Below are 15504 nucleotides of genomic sequence, written 5' to 3' on the forward strand. Positions count from 1 at the left end.
AAAGAAGAGAGACTTGTGAAGAGATGGCTGCCTTTTGTCATTCACTCTACCCCAGGTTTCACCTCAGATATTTGCTTATTTTCAGTTATAAGGAGTGACTGTGTAACAAACTAAGCCAATGGGACTGGAGAAACATGAGAGTGGACAGAAGTTGACCTTCTACCTAGATAACATGAGAATTGCTAAGAGTAATCCCTGAGTGCAGAGCCAGTAATAAACCCTGAGCATCACTAGATGTGGCCCAAAAAAGAAATAAATAAAGGAAGAAAGTAAACAAATAAACAAAAACAAGATAAGAAAAGAATGGAATTCAAGACTAGATTAAAGCTTTTGATGATCTTTGTCCAGAGACATCATCATTGTATTGTAGGATCTGTCAATAAAGGGTCCTAAGTACCCTAAAAATGGGAACAAACCAGTGGTTCATGGACATGTTTCCTTTTGAATTCTACTATAAATGTGCTATATTCTTCAAGAGACTGTATTAATTTGCCAGAGGGGATTTAGAGGATGATATACCCTTGTGCAGAAAGATAATATCACTTGGAGCCTAAAATATAGCATATTTGCCATGAATTTAGGTGAACCCAAGTTCCATTTCTGTCACCTCATATAATCCAATGAGCACTGCCAGGTATGATCCTTGAGCACAGAGCCCTAAGTAAGTTTTGAGCACACCTGTGTATAATCCCTTATGAAAAAATAGCAAATAAGCCAATAAAATAAAAGGTATAATAACTAATACTTCCTTCAGCATTATGTTAGATATTCAATCAAAATTTACAAGCAGTTTATAAAGAACTAAAATTAAAACAAAAGATGGATTGCTAGGTGATATGGATAATGAATTTGCCATAGGAATTTAAAAATATAATTAAATACCATATAAAAGTTAAAGATAAGTAAAAGTAAAAGATAAGATGGATAATATTACTTAAAAATGCTAGTCATTCTTCAGAATGCCAATGGCAAGAACATTAGCATCAAACCCAAATAAATGGGACTACATCAAACTAAAAAGTTTCTGCATGGAGAAGGAAACCCTGGTTAAAACTAGAAGACAGTTAATGGAATGGGAAAATTTTTTTGTACTCAGCACATTAGATAAGGGCTGATATCTAGGATATACAAAGCACTAAGAAAAGAACTCCAAAAAAAATCTAATAAAGCCATAGAAAATGGGGAGAAGAAATGAATAGACACTTCTCCAAGGAAGACCGAAAGATGGCCATGAAAACATGCTCACCATCACTCATTATTAGTGAAATCCAAATTAAGACAACAATGAGGTACAATGTTACAACAGTGAGGATGGTACACATCAAAAATAACAGGACCGGGGCAGGAGAGATAGCATGGAGGTAAGGCATTTGCCCTTCATACAGGAGGTCATCGGTTCGAATCCCGGCGCCCCATATGGTCCCCCATGCCTGCCAGGAGCAATTTCTGAGCCTGGAGCCAGGAATAACTCCTGAGCACTGCCAGGTGTGACCCAAAAAGCAAAATAAATAAATAAATAAATAAATAAATAAAAATAACAGGACCAATCTCTGGTGGCAGGGATGTGGTAAGAAAGGAACTCTCATCCACTGCTGGTGGAAATGCTGCCTGGTCCAACCACTATGGAAAACAGTATGGAGAGTGCTCAGTAAATTCAGAATTGAGGTGCCATATGACACAGCAATTGTACCCCCGGGTAACTAGCCCCAAGACAGAAAGACATTCATCCCAAAGTATGTATGCACTCCACTATTTATCGCTGCACTCAGTACAATAGCTAGGATTTGGAATCAACCCCGATGTTCAACAACAGATGAGTGTATCATGAAGCTGTGGTACTTGTACTCAGTGGAATATTACATAGCAGTTAGAAACAATACAGTGATGGATTTTGCAGCAACATAGATGGATCTAGAAAATATTATGTTAAATAAAGTAAATCAGAAGAAGTATAAATACAGAATGATAGCACTTTTCTGAGATATTTAAAATATATGACATATATACATGTAATATTCCAAGAACAAATACAATGGTCTAATAGGGTAAAAACTGCAAGCACTGTAGTCGTCAGCATTTAGCCAGAAGTGTTCAAATCAAGTCGAAGAGGGGCAACACAGTCTCCACTATCCATTATACCATAAAGAAACCAGCAACAATAGAAACAGTGATTTAGAGTAAATAGGTATGCAATTAGCCTCTAACTACAAAGGCCTATAATAATGTCTTAAAGTATTTATCCACAGAACCATGTGAAGAATATGATTGAAAGCCAGAGACTCCAGCTGCAGTGACTAACATTATGTTTTAGTGCATTAATCTTACCAGGTATAAAATAACCCTTCAGCTTCTTTGTTCAAAGTGGTTTTGGATACAAAGGGAGGACAGCCTAATTTTACACCTCGGTGCTCAGTCATACTAGATACCATATAAATTTTTCATTAAGATAATGTCTTAATAAGCAGAATAGAGAAAAAAAGAAAAGAGAAATAACAAAACCAACAGTTTAAAAGATCACCTCAAAGAATTGGAACAACAGCAACAGAGAAATCCAACCACAACCAGAAGGCAAGAAATAATAAAAACCAGAGCAGAAATAAACAACATAGAAACTAAGAAAACAATACAAAAAATCAATGAAACCAGGAGTTGGTTTTTCAAAAAAATAAACAAGATAGATAAACCATTGGCAAAACTCACCAAAAAAAAGAGGGAAAACACCCAAATCACTAGGATCACGAATGAAAGGGGAGAGATTACAACAGAACCCCAAGAAATACAACATATCATGAGATCATATTATGAACAACTTTATTCAACTAGGCTAGAGAACCCACTAGAAATCGACAGATTCTTGGACAAACACCCTCTTCCAAGACTGGAAAAGGAAGATCTAGAAAGTTTAAATAGTCCAATCACTTCAGAGGAAATTGAAGATGTAATTAAAAAACTCCCCAAGAACAAATGCCCAGGCCCAGATGGATTTACAGGTGAATTCTATCAAACATTTCAAGAAGACTTATTACCACTGTTCCATAGGCTTTTCCAAACCATAGAAAAAACAGGAATCCTACCCAACTCCTTTTATGAGGCTAATATCACACTCATTCCCAAAGAAGGCAAAGACACCACCAAAAAAGAAAACTACAGACCAATCTCACTAATGAACATAGATGCAAAGATACTCAACAAAATCTTAGCAAACCGAATCCAACACTTCATCAAAAAGATCATACATCACGATCAAGTGGGATTCATACCAGGAATGCAAGGTTGGTTCAACATACGCAAATCAATAAACATGATACATCACATCAACAACATGAAAGACAAAAACCACATGATCATATCAATCGATGCCGAGAAGGCGTTTGACAAAATCCAACATCCTTTCATGTTAAAGACACTCAGCAAAATAGGGTTAGAAGGCACCTTCCTTAAGATAGTTACAGCTATTTATGAAAAGCCTACAGCCAACATTATACTTAATGGCGAGAAACTAGAAGCATTCCCACTAAGGTCAGGAACTAGACAAGTCTGTCCACTCTCTTCACTCTTATTCAATATAACCTTAGAAGTCCTAACAATAGCAATCCGACAAGAGAAGGGAATCAAAGGAATTCAAGTAGGGAAAGAGGAACACAAGCTAGCTCTATTTGCCGACGATATGATGATATACATCAAAAACCCTAAAGAGTCCACAGAAAAACTTCTAGAAACAATCAACCAATACAGCAAAGTGGCTGGATACAAAGTCAATACACAAAAGACAGTAGCGTTTTTATATACAAACAATGAAGTTGAGGAGAGAGAGATTAAAAATACAATCCCATTTAAGATAGTATCAAAAAATATCAAATATCTAGGAATCATCCTTACAAGAGAAGTGAAAGACCTATACCAGGGAAACTTCAAAACACTTCAGAAAGAAATTGAAGACGATCTAAAGAAATGGAAGAACATCCCATCCTCATGGGTAGGTAGAATTAACATAGTCAAAATGACTATCTTACCCAAACTGCTATATAGATTTAATGCAATCCCTATCCAAATCCAGGCACAATTCTTTAAAGAAATAGAACAATCAATTACAAAATTCATCTGGAACCACAAAAGACCCAGGATAGCCAAACACATACTGAAAAATGAGAAGTTGGGAGGCATCTCCTTACCTAACTTGAAACTATACTATAATGCCATAGTAATTAAAACAGCATGGTACTGGAACAGAGACAGGACCTCAGACCAGTGGATCAGAACAGAATTCCCAGACATAAACCCTCAGATATACAGCCAACTAATATTTGATAAAAGAGGCAAGAATATGAAATGGAACAAAGAAAGCCTATTCAACAAATGGTGTTGGTACAACTGGAAACTCACATGTACGAAAGTGAAAATCGACCCATATCTCACTCCTTATACAAAAGTCAACTCAAAATGGATCAAAGACCTGGAAATCAGACCTGAATCTATAAAGTTTATCGAGAATAAAATAGGCAGAACACTCGAAGACCTTTATATCAAAAGGGTCTTTGAGAATGGAGCACCAATGGCAAGAACGTTAGCATCAAATATAAACAAATGGGACTACATCAAACTAAAAAGCTTCTGCATGGCAAAAGAAGCCCTTTTCTCTTCCCCTTTTCTCTCTAAGGTATTTTCTCTTTTCTCTTCCTTCATACCCTTCCCATATACCTACCCTTTTCTCCCCTCCGGAAATCCAACTATCCCTTTACCCCTCAATCCCATCCAGATCTTCCACCATATTAAAATTTTTCACCCTCAGTCCTTATTCTATTAGGCATTAAGATCGACCTCCTACTCAACGAACCAGTACCCTGTACCCAGGCGAGGGGACACCCAGATAAACCCACACCTCGTCTCCTGAAAGAAAAGACAGCCAACTCCCCTGTGGACGCATGCTGCGAGGCCCTCCCTACTAACTCTCCCTAATGCGGACTGTTCCTTGAAACTGGGCCTAGGTCCAAAAGTATCCCCAATGCAAGAACTCTTCCAAGACCTCCCTGCCGCAAATTTTAATAATCTGAAGAAGGTCAGGGGATGTGTTAGGAAGATGCCTGGGAACCCACACACCACAAGAAAACCCAAAAGACAATGGGAAAAACTGTACTTCCAACATAGGCATAAAACCTGTAATAAACCACCTCTTACCTGCTCTCCCCCAAATGTAAGGTAGTCCTCTGCACCACTTTGGTTCCTTAAAAACTTCGCTAACTTATTTTATTTTTATTTATTTATTTTTGTTTTGTTTTGTTTTTTGTTTTTGTTTTGTTTTGTTTTTAATTTATTTCTTTATCTTTTTTAAATGACTGTCCTACATATATATTGGTGAGCACATACTTTTTTAATTCCCTTTATTTTTTCCCTCCTCGTTTTTGGGTAGGTGACCTGTTTCGGTTATCCCATCAATCCACCCACAAATATACAGACATTATAATGTAGCACCACTTCTCCCTGCAAAGGCACACTAAGTAAAGGGGAAATCTTACATAAAAATAAATAATAATAATAACTAACAAGTTTAAGAAAAATCATTTAAGTTCAGTTTAAAAGTTTTTAAACAATTGGCGATTGTTAATTATAAAATTTTTTTTGAATGCTGAAGTCTTACAGAAGTCAGGAGGCACTCCCGTGGCATTCAAAAATAACCATTTTACCTCCTGCCAAGCTGTTTTCTTACAGACTTCCTGCAGCTTCCCGCAGTCCTGTCTTCATTCACTTTAAAACAGCCTGTAACCCCTCCTGCTAGCCCACCATTCCTGCCGGACCTGTTTCTGACTGACTCTGCCTAAGGGGAATGCTGAATGATACTCTGCCTGGCAGCTCTTCTATAAACCTTCAGCATGCCCACTGCTACCAACAACCCTGCTGACCTCCACTGGGGAGCTGAGACTCATCAAGGCATACCTTTGACACAGGTCATGGGCGTGGGACCTTGCTTACTCGGACCATATATGCGCCCCCCCTGTCCAACTATCAAACATTTGCAATCAAACCATTGTGGTTAATAACACTTCCATCTTCATTGAAGCCCCCAGCTCCACTGGACATTCTCCCCATATTGTTACTAAAATGTTTCTTGCTTATCATAACTATTAGCTTTGTTAATGCCTAGATTAACCATCAAACCTGTTGGTCCAGTTTCCACCTCGAACCTCATCCTGCAGATGGTCAACGCCTCCACCATCACTGACCCTGCCTATCTGCTATTCATCTCAACCGCCCTTCTGCTTTGGCGATCCCCTGCCTGTCTCTGACCCCCTCGCTCTGCAATCCAGCCCCAAGCCTCACTTCGGCATCACCTTGGAACAGGTGGTGGAACTTGAACTTTGCCTTTTGGTACCCAATATGATTCCCCCTAAAATTGTAATCAAATTCTTGTCGTTGATTTCTCCTTTCAGTTCATGATTGCCCCCAATTTAACGTTTTTTGCCTGTTTCACTAGTTTATCTCCCCCATTGTTTTACATTTGTTTCTTTAGTCCTAGTACCACTGTGTTTTGGTTGTTTTAATGTCTAAATTGACTGTTAGATCAAAAATTACCTTATTACCTCTTAAATATAATCTTGTGTCTCTCCCCCGTTGCAGTACAAAAATCAAACACTGCCATCACCCTAGCCTTATTAAAAGCCTAGGTGTTATTGGTGTAAGCACAAATATTTATTCATTGGTTCATACTCTAGAATCTGCTAATGCCTTATAACTGTTGCTAAAAATGTTTACAAACTTAAAGAAGTTTACACTACTGTTGATTTTCTAGCAAAGAGTGCAGAATAACCGCCGTGGTTCAAAATTAACATTTTTTTTGAGGGAGGGGAGAATTTGTGTCATCCTTAGAGTAAAATGTTGCTTTTTAAAATAAATTCGGCTTAGCTAGAGATAGCATTCAACACATAGAGGATAATTTAGTAAATAGACAAAAAGATATAGAGCAGAGTGAGAGCTGGTACAAAAATTGGTTTTCTACCACTCCATGGATAACAACAGTGCTCCCAGCCTTTTTGGGGCCCTTCATTGGCTTTATGTTGCTAGTTTCCTTTGGTCCTTGGGCTTTTCGCAAACTCACCACCTTCGTAAAGAATCAAGTGGATGAAGCAACCAGAAAGGACTCAAAGGTTCTGTACCAACAACTATGCACCTCAGAAGACCAGCTGACACCTGACATCTCCCCTCCTGCCAACTCTCCGCCACTTAAGTTTGAAGTTATCGAGGAGCTGGCGCATAGACCTCAATCTGTGCGCTCGCGCCTTGCCAAGCTTTGGAAACGACTGACTCAAGGGTAGCAGATGCGGTGACTGGAAGCCCCACACCTCTTCACCCAGTGTGGCCAGTCCACCGAGGCACGTCTGTCCCTTCCATATTGTATACTAAACAGGGGGAGATGTGGGAGACCGAGTACCCCACATATCAAAGGAACTCTGAATAAATTTTCCACCGCCTGCCTGATTCAAGCCACAAAAGTTTGCATAGCCCCGAACCAACAGAAAACTCTGCAAATAAATTTAGCTCAGCACAAAGAATCTGGCTTAACCAGATTTCTTAACCTTTCCATGGAACCTGTTTTTTTAACTGCTCTCAAGCATGTAGTTATAGATATGTTTTTGTAAAGTTTAAATTATGATCCTTATTGCTTGCACAAAAGATAGATCTAAATGGAAAATAGGCTAAACAAATAATTGTATTTGCGTAAATATCAATTAGCTATTTGTTTAAGAATTTGCTTCCCCTCCCCCATCCTGCCAGGTTCCTCTTTATCCTTCCTGCCATCAAAATGTGTTTATGCTCCCATTGGTTAAAATTGTTGTACTTGTACAAAAAAAAATGTGAGACAAATATTTTTACTAGATAAAAAAAAGATAATGTCTTGATTAAAATACTGCAATTTACTATTTCTTTTTGTTTATGCCCTCTATTAGGACATAAAGCATATGATCATTCAGAAAACTGAAACAGTCAACTGTGAACCACAGACTTACATTACAGGGCAAACTCATCGAATACCTCTTTGCAAATGATCATTTCCACTCTCTCCTCTCTTACTTCTTTCCTTCTTCTTCTTCTTCTTCTTCTTCTTCTTCTTCTTCTTCTTCTTCTTCTTCTTCTTCTTCTTCATCTTCATCTTCTTCTTCATCTTCTTCTTCTTTCTTCTTCTTCTTCTTCTTCTTCATCTTCTTTCTTTCTTTCTTTCTTCTTCTTCTTCTTCTTCTTCTTCTTCTTCTTCTTCTTCTTCTTCTTCTTCTTCTTCTTCTTCTTCTTCTTCTTCTTCTTCTTCTTCTTCTTCTTCTTCTTCTTCTTCTTCTTCTTCTTCTTCTTCTTTCACCATCAATTCAATCTATGTTAACTAAAACCCACACTGTTATTTTCTCTTTAGGAGAGGAACCTTGATACATAATATGTAGCAGACAAGACTACAAAGGGTAGCCACCTGTTATAGGTCTCATTAACAGATTGCATAATACTCTAGAGGAGAAAACTATGCATATCCTTAAATGCTCCAGTCATTATCTAACCCTGAAACCTTCATTTAGCAAGGTTCACCTCCATTAGTGAAGTGCCTAGAAATTGGGAAAACTTTCCAGCTCAGATGCACTGGCCCAATTTTTTTAAACTTATTTTTACTGTATTTACTTATTTTTCTTTTCTCTTCTCACTTATCTCTTGTCCCTTTCTCTCTTTCCTAAGCTATAGTTGAGCTAATTATTTATCTTAATTTAACCATTTCTTAAGAACTCAGACCCATCCTATGAGGGTCAGATCTCTAACAGCATCTTAAGAATAGATCACTAATGTATGTCTTTATACATATATAAAGAGGACTTCTCTCTGAGTGCCAAACCTAAATTGTAAACAATCATGCCTAAAGTGTATAATGTCTCTCCTATATACTATCCCTCCCCTCTTCAGAAATCCTTCTATCCCTTCACTCCTCGATCCCAATTTAATTTCCCTCCTTATTTAATGCTCTTTACCCTCAATTCTTAACTCATTTAGGTACCAAGACCGACCTGCCCCAATAAGCCACCACCCAGCTCCCAAAGTGGAAGTATATCTTTTCAACCCCATATCTCGTACCTTGGCAAGAAACTACAACCAGCACTTCTGCTGACTCATGCTTTGTGGTCCTCCTCTAATCTGCCCCCAAATGTGGACTGTAGCATGATACCGAACTCTGCTCCAGAAGGACCTCCAGTGCAGGGACTCTATCTGATTCCTTTCTACTGCATATCATTTCTCAAATTCAGCAGGACCAGGGTGTGTGTTTAAATGTGCCCTGGATTTTACCTCCATAACAATATCTCAAAGGACTTAATGGGGGAAGCCTATATTTCCTTTATATATTTAATAACTCTATAATACTATCTCTTAGTCTGTTTATTCCCAAACTCTGTATCTCTGCTTAGGCCAAGAAAATTCCCTTTCTAATTTCCCCACTATTATTTGCAGTGCCTATGCAAAAAAAAAAAAAAAAAAAAAAGAAGCACAATGTATTTATTTATTTATTTTTCCATGCTCATGGTTATTGTTTGGTTGTTGTCTTTATTGTTGTAGTGCTTTTTTGTAGTCACTGGTTTTGTTTTTTATTGTTTGATTTTGTTTGTTTGTTGTTTGTTTTGATTTTTGCATTTTTGTTATGTTTTCTTCTTTTTTCTTTTTCTTCTTTTAAATTGATATTTATAACCTTGAGACAAACTCCTCCCAGTCTTTTGTTTGTTTGTTTTAATTTTTTCTTTTTTCTTTTCTTTTTCTTTTTCAAACAGAATCACATAAATTGAATCATCTTGGTCTCACTAAAAATTAAAAAACAAACAAAGGTAGTCTTTAAGAAACTGAGATGAAACCTTAAGTTTTTAAAATAGAAATAATTAAAAAAAGAGATCATTTATACTATGAAACATTAAAACCATCATAAAAATTTATTAGATAAAATATTAGACACATATGAAGAGAAAATTAGTGAACTGCAACAAAAGTGGTTGAATATTTGTATATATATAAATAACAAGTCACGGGTATTAAAAAGTTAGAGTAATAAATAGAAAAACAGCTTATCTCCAGTTTTGCGACAGATTGCTATGCCAGTATGAAAAATTTAATATGTGTTTATTGCTAAACACCGTTTGAGGATAGTACAGCTAAAAGGTCAGCCGCTTTACTTAAAGAAACAAAGGTCAAGATATATTTTAAAACTAAGTGAAGGCATAACCTTACAGGTTTAAAATCACCTTGTCTAAGTAAGCAGGATAAATAAGAGAAATATTATCATTAGTATGCTGTAGTCATACTGTTGAGCACAAAAATGAAAATGTTAATTTTTTTTAATTAAGCCAACATGTTTTACAGAGTTATTCATATTTGTGTTTGAGGCCTAATATGTCCCAGCACCACTCCCACCAGCAGTGTATTCTTTGCACTATTAGGGTTTCCAGGTTTCGGTGAGACCCCTAACCGTACCCCCCTGACTGCCACTTTGATGGGCACATTTTAAACTTGGGCTTATAAAGTTTGAATCTCACTCTCATTTTTAAAGTTGTTGTCTCTGTGGTTTGGATATTTAGCTTAACACTTCCTTACATCACCAATGTACTCTGATCCTATCTCTCATATTTTTCCTTCTTGGCCCTTCTTATCTCTATACTCTGGGGCAGAGGATGATTTAGGCAATCACCTATTTCAAACATTGCACTCCCTCATCCAGTTCTCAAAGAAGAAATAGAAGAGGATCAACAGAGGGCTTTAGCACAATACTAAAATTATTATCTGTTTCCTAACTAGAAATGATGAGAGGCACAGTTCAAACAGATGCTCCATTAAAGTAATGAAGGAAAAAGGGGGCAAGCTTGGATTGTATATAGAAAAAAAATGTCTTTAAAACACAGAAGAATTTTAAGTATATTCCAGAGTATAAAAAAAGAATGTGTTGCTATAAAACAAACTATAATACTTAATACCAAATTGTTAGGAAAAAAATCTAGGAATTCATTGGAAATGGCAGAAACATAAATATTTATTAGACTTTCATAAGTTACATTATACTAAAAGCTAATAAAAAGAAAACGTATTAATTAAAAGAGGATTGCCTAATAAAACAGGACATGAAGAAAGAATAAAATTGCTTGTAAGAGAACTTGTGGGTCACAGGAGAATTAAAAATTAAAATTCCAAAATGTATTGAACTATTTTTACAAGTAATAGGACATAGTAACAGCCATGTGATGGAAATTGTTTCAGAGGAAACAGATAGCTTAAATTGCTATATTAGAAAATGAGGAGCTGGAAATATAGCACAGTGAGTAGAGTATTTGCCTTACATATGGCTGACCCAAGTTTGATCCCTGATCCCATCCAGAGTGATTCTTGAGTGTAGAGCTAGGACTAACTCCTGAATACAGCCAGGTGTGGCCCCCAAAGGAAAACAATAAAAACAAATAAAAATGTTTAGTAGAGGGATTAAACCACTTGCTTCTATTCCATGGATCACTGATCCATGGCACCTGTCCCCAAAGTTACAACCAGGAATGATCCTTTAGTGCAGAGTCAAGAGTAAGCCACATCTGGGATACAGCAGGGTGTGGTCCCAAAAGAAAACAAAAAATTATGGACCAGATATCAATGATTGACTCTTCCATATCAAGGTGGTAGAAAAAATAGAATGTTTACATATCAAACTTAATGGAAGTACAGAAGTTAATGGATTGAGAGATACAATCTAGAAAAAAATAAACAATTACAGAAACAAAATAAAGCAGAATTTCTTAACTGGGGATATATGGCCCTCTGTAGACATCCCAGGATGAAAAATACATTAATAGAGGGACCACAGCATAAGATTAAGACACTACCATAAATTTACATAGTGCAATTAAAAATATCAGAATATTTTACTCAAGCTTGCAATGTTTGACAGTGCTGCATTTGACATTTTGTTCTTTTGAGAAGTGTGTGTGTGTGTGTGTGTGTGTGTGTGTGTGTGTGTGTGTGTGTGTGTGTGTGTGTAAAAGGAGTTGAGTCACACACTACTGTGTTCATGGCTTATTCCTGTCTGTGCTCAAAGGATTGCATCTGGCAATTCTCTAGGGATCACATGTTGTGTTGAGGATAGAACTGGGCTCTGCAGCATGCAAGGCAATCCCCTTACTCATTATGCTATTTCTCCAGCTCAATGCATTTAAAATTTTATAATGTGTTAGATGTAATTGAATAAATTACTTGAAAATTAATTTACCAAAAAATAAGTGTTGGTAATCAGTAAAATTAAAAAATATATATACTGCAAACATATACTATATTGTATAAAATAGAATTATATAGAGGATAAGAATATGAATATCTTCTAATATATCTCCTATTCAAATGACTATAATAATAATTCATTTAAACACTTGAAAACAAAACTTTTTAAAATCACCTTAAGAAGTAGAAATTCATCTAACAAATTTATATCATTACAAATGAAAACAGCAAGCCCATATTTATGCACATAGCCAGACTATTATTAATTATTCAAATTAAATATTAGAAAGAAAATTTATAAAGCTATAATGTGTGATGATCAAATATTATTTATTTCAGGAAAACAAGAGTAGTAGAATACATTAAAGTCAAATATTAAATTATTCATAGTAAAAGATAAAAGTTAATAAAAAAAGATATTTTATTAAATCACTCTCTTGAGAATAAAGAAAATTTAGACACACTTTTTTATTATCAGGGATATCTAAATCAAGATGACAATGAGATATCTCACAACAGTGAGAATGGCAGATATCAAAAAATCTGGGAACAATGTATGCTGGTGGTATGTGGTGAAAAAGAAACTCATCCACTGCTGATAGGAATGTTGTCTGGTTCAGTCCCTACAGAAACATGGAGATTTCTCAGGAAAAGAAGAATAGAGATGTCATATGACCCAATGATTCTATTACTGGTATCTATTTTAGGATACACAAAAACAATTCAAAATGTCATACGTATTTCTTTGTACAGTGCAGCACAATAGCTAAGATACAGAATTAGCCTAGGTTTAAATCTAAGGATGAGTAGATAACAAATGAAGGTACTGTCCATATATACAATGTGGAATTCTGTGCAACTTCAAAGAATAGTGAAATCATGTAATTTGTGGTAATTTGGCTAGAACTGGAGGATATCAGATTAAGCAAAGTATGTCAAAAGAAGAAAGACAAATATTGGATTTTTTAAATTATCTGTGATAAATAGAATGACAGAAGAAGAAAGAAGGGAATAAAAGTGGAAGTACCTAGATTACCCTTATCTCTAGATTATAGAAGTGATAATAGAGAAGGGAAAGAAGCAAACAGCCAAGGAGATTAGAAGAGATGAATAGGATGTAATAGAGCAGAGGGTAAAGGCTTTGGACACATTGGCTATGTAGAGATGTGGTATAATATCTATATATCTAAAACACAGAAGCAACAAAACTAAAAGCATAAGATCCAAAGGGTAACAATCAAACTGAAAAATACGCCTGGTCAAGGAGGCAAGATGGGAGTTGGGGAAAAACTGGGGATATTGAAAGAGAGAAGATGATACTGATGGGATTAGTATTAGAACACTATATGCACCCAACTCAACTATTTTTTTTTCCTTTGATACACATCTTCTTTATTGGGGCTATTAATGTGTCTTTTTTTTTAATAATTCTTTTTTTATTTAAACACCTTGATTACATACATGATTGTGTTTGGGTTTCAGTCATATAAAGAACACCACCCATCACCAGTGCAACATTCCCATCACCAATGTTCCAAGTCTCCCTCCTCCCCATCCGACCCCCGCCTGTACTCTAAACAGGTTCTCAATTTCCCTCATACATTCTCATTATTAGGACAGTTCAAAATGTAGTTATTTATCTAACTAAACTCATCACTCTTTGTGTTGAGCTTCCTGAGGTGAGCTGGCACTTCCAGCTCTTTTCTCTTTTGTGTCTGAAAATTATTATTGCAAGAATGTCTTTCATTTTTCTTAAAACCCATAGATGAGTGAGACCATTCTGCGTTTTTCTCCCTCTCTCTGACTTATTTCACTCAGCATAATAGATTCCGTGTACATCCATGTATAGGAAAATTTCATGACTTCATCTCTCCTGACAGCTGCATAATATTCCATTGTGTATATGTACCACAGTTTCTTTAGCCATTCGTCTGTTGAAGGGCAACTTGGTTGTTTCCAGAGTCTTGCTATGGTAAATAGTGCTGCAATGAATATAGGTGAAAGGAAGGAATTTTTGTATTGTATTTTTGTGTTCCTAGGGTATATTCCTAGGAGTGGTATAGCTGGATCGTATGGGAGCTCGATTTCCAGTTTTTAGAGGAATCTCCATATCACTTTCTATAAAGGTTGAACTAGTAGGCATTCCCACCAGCAGTGGATAAGAGTTCCTTTCTCTCCACATCCCCGCCAACGTTGTTTATTCTCATTCTTTGTGATGTGTGCCATTCTCTGGGGTGTGAGGTGGTATCTCATCGTTGTTTTGATTTGCATCTCCCTGATGATTAGTGATGTGGAGCACTTTTTTATGTGTCTTTTGGCCATCTGTATTTCTTCTTTGTCAAAGTGTCTGTTCATTTCTTCTCCCCATTTTTTTTATGGGATTAGATGTTTTTTTTCTTGTAAAGTTCTGTCAGTGCCTTGTATATTTTAGAGATTAGCCCCTTATCTGATGGGTATTGGGTGAATAGTTTCTCCCACTCAGTGGGTGGCTCTTGTATCTTGGGCACTATTTCCTTTGAGGTGCAGAAGCTTCTCAGCTTAATATATTCCCATCTGTTAATTTCTGCTTTCACTTGCTTGGAGAGTGCAGTTTCTTCCTTGAAGATGCCTTTAGCCTCAATGTCCTGGAGTGTTTTGCCTAGGTGTTGTTCTATATATCTTATGGTTTTGGGTCTGATATCGAGGTCTTTAATCCATTTGGATTTTACCTTCGTACATGATGTTAGCTGGGGGTCTAAGTTCAATTTTTTGCAAGTGGCTACCCAGTTGTGACAACACCACTTGTTGAAGAGGCTTTCTTTGTTCCATTTAGGATTTCCTGCTCTTTTATCAAAAATTAGGTGATTGTATGTCTGGGGAACATTCTCTGTGTATTCAAGCTTATTCCACTGATCTGAGGGTCTGTCCTTATTCCAATACCATGCTGTTTTGATGACTATTGCTTTGTAGTAAAGTTTAAAGTTGGGGAAAGTAATTCTTCCCATATTCTTTTTCCCAATGATTGCTTTAGCTATTCAAGGGTGTTTATTGTTCCAAATAAATTTCAAAAGTGCCTGATCCACTTCTTTGAAGAATGTCATGAGTATCTTTAGGGGGATCGCATTAAATCTGTACAGTGCTTTGGGGAGTATTGCCATTTTGATTATGTTAATCCTGCCAATCCATGAGCAGGTTATGTGCTTCCATTTCCGCGTGTCCTCTCTTATTTCTTGGAGCAGAGTTTTATAATTTTTTTTGTATAGGTCCTTC

The sequence above is a fragment of the Suncus etruscus genome, chromosome 14 (genome assembly GCF_024139225.1).
Source record: "Suncus etruscus isolate mSunEtr1 chromosome 14, mSunEtr1.pri.cur, whole genome shotgun sequence".
Taxonomy (NCBI): Eukaryota; Metazoa; Chordata; class Mammalia; order Eulipotyphla; family Soricidae; genus Suncus; species Suncus etruscus.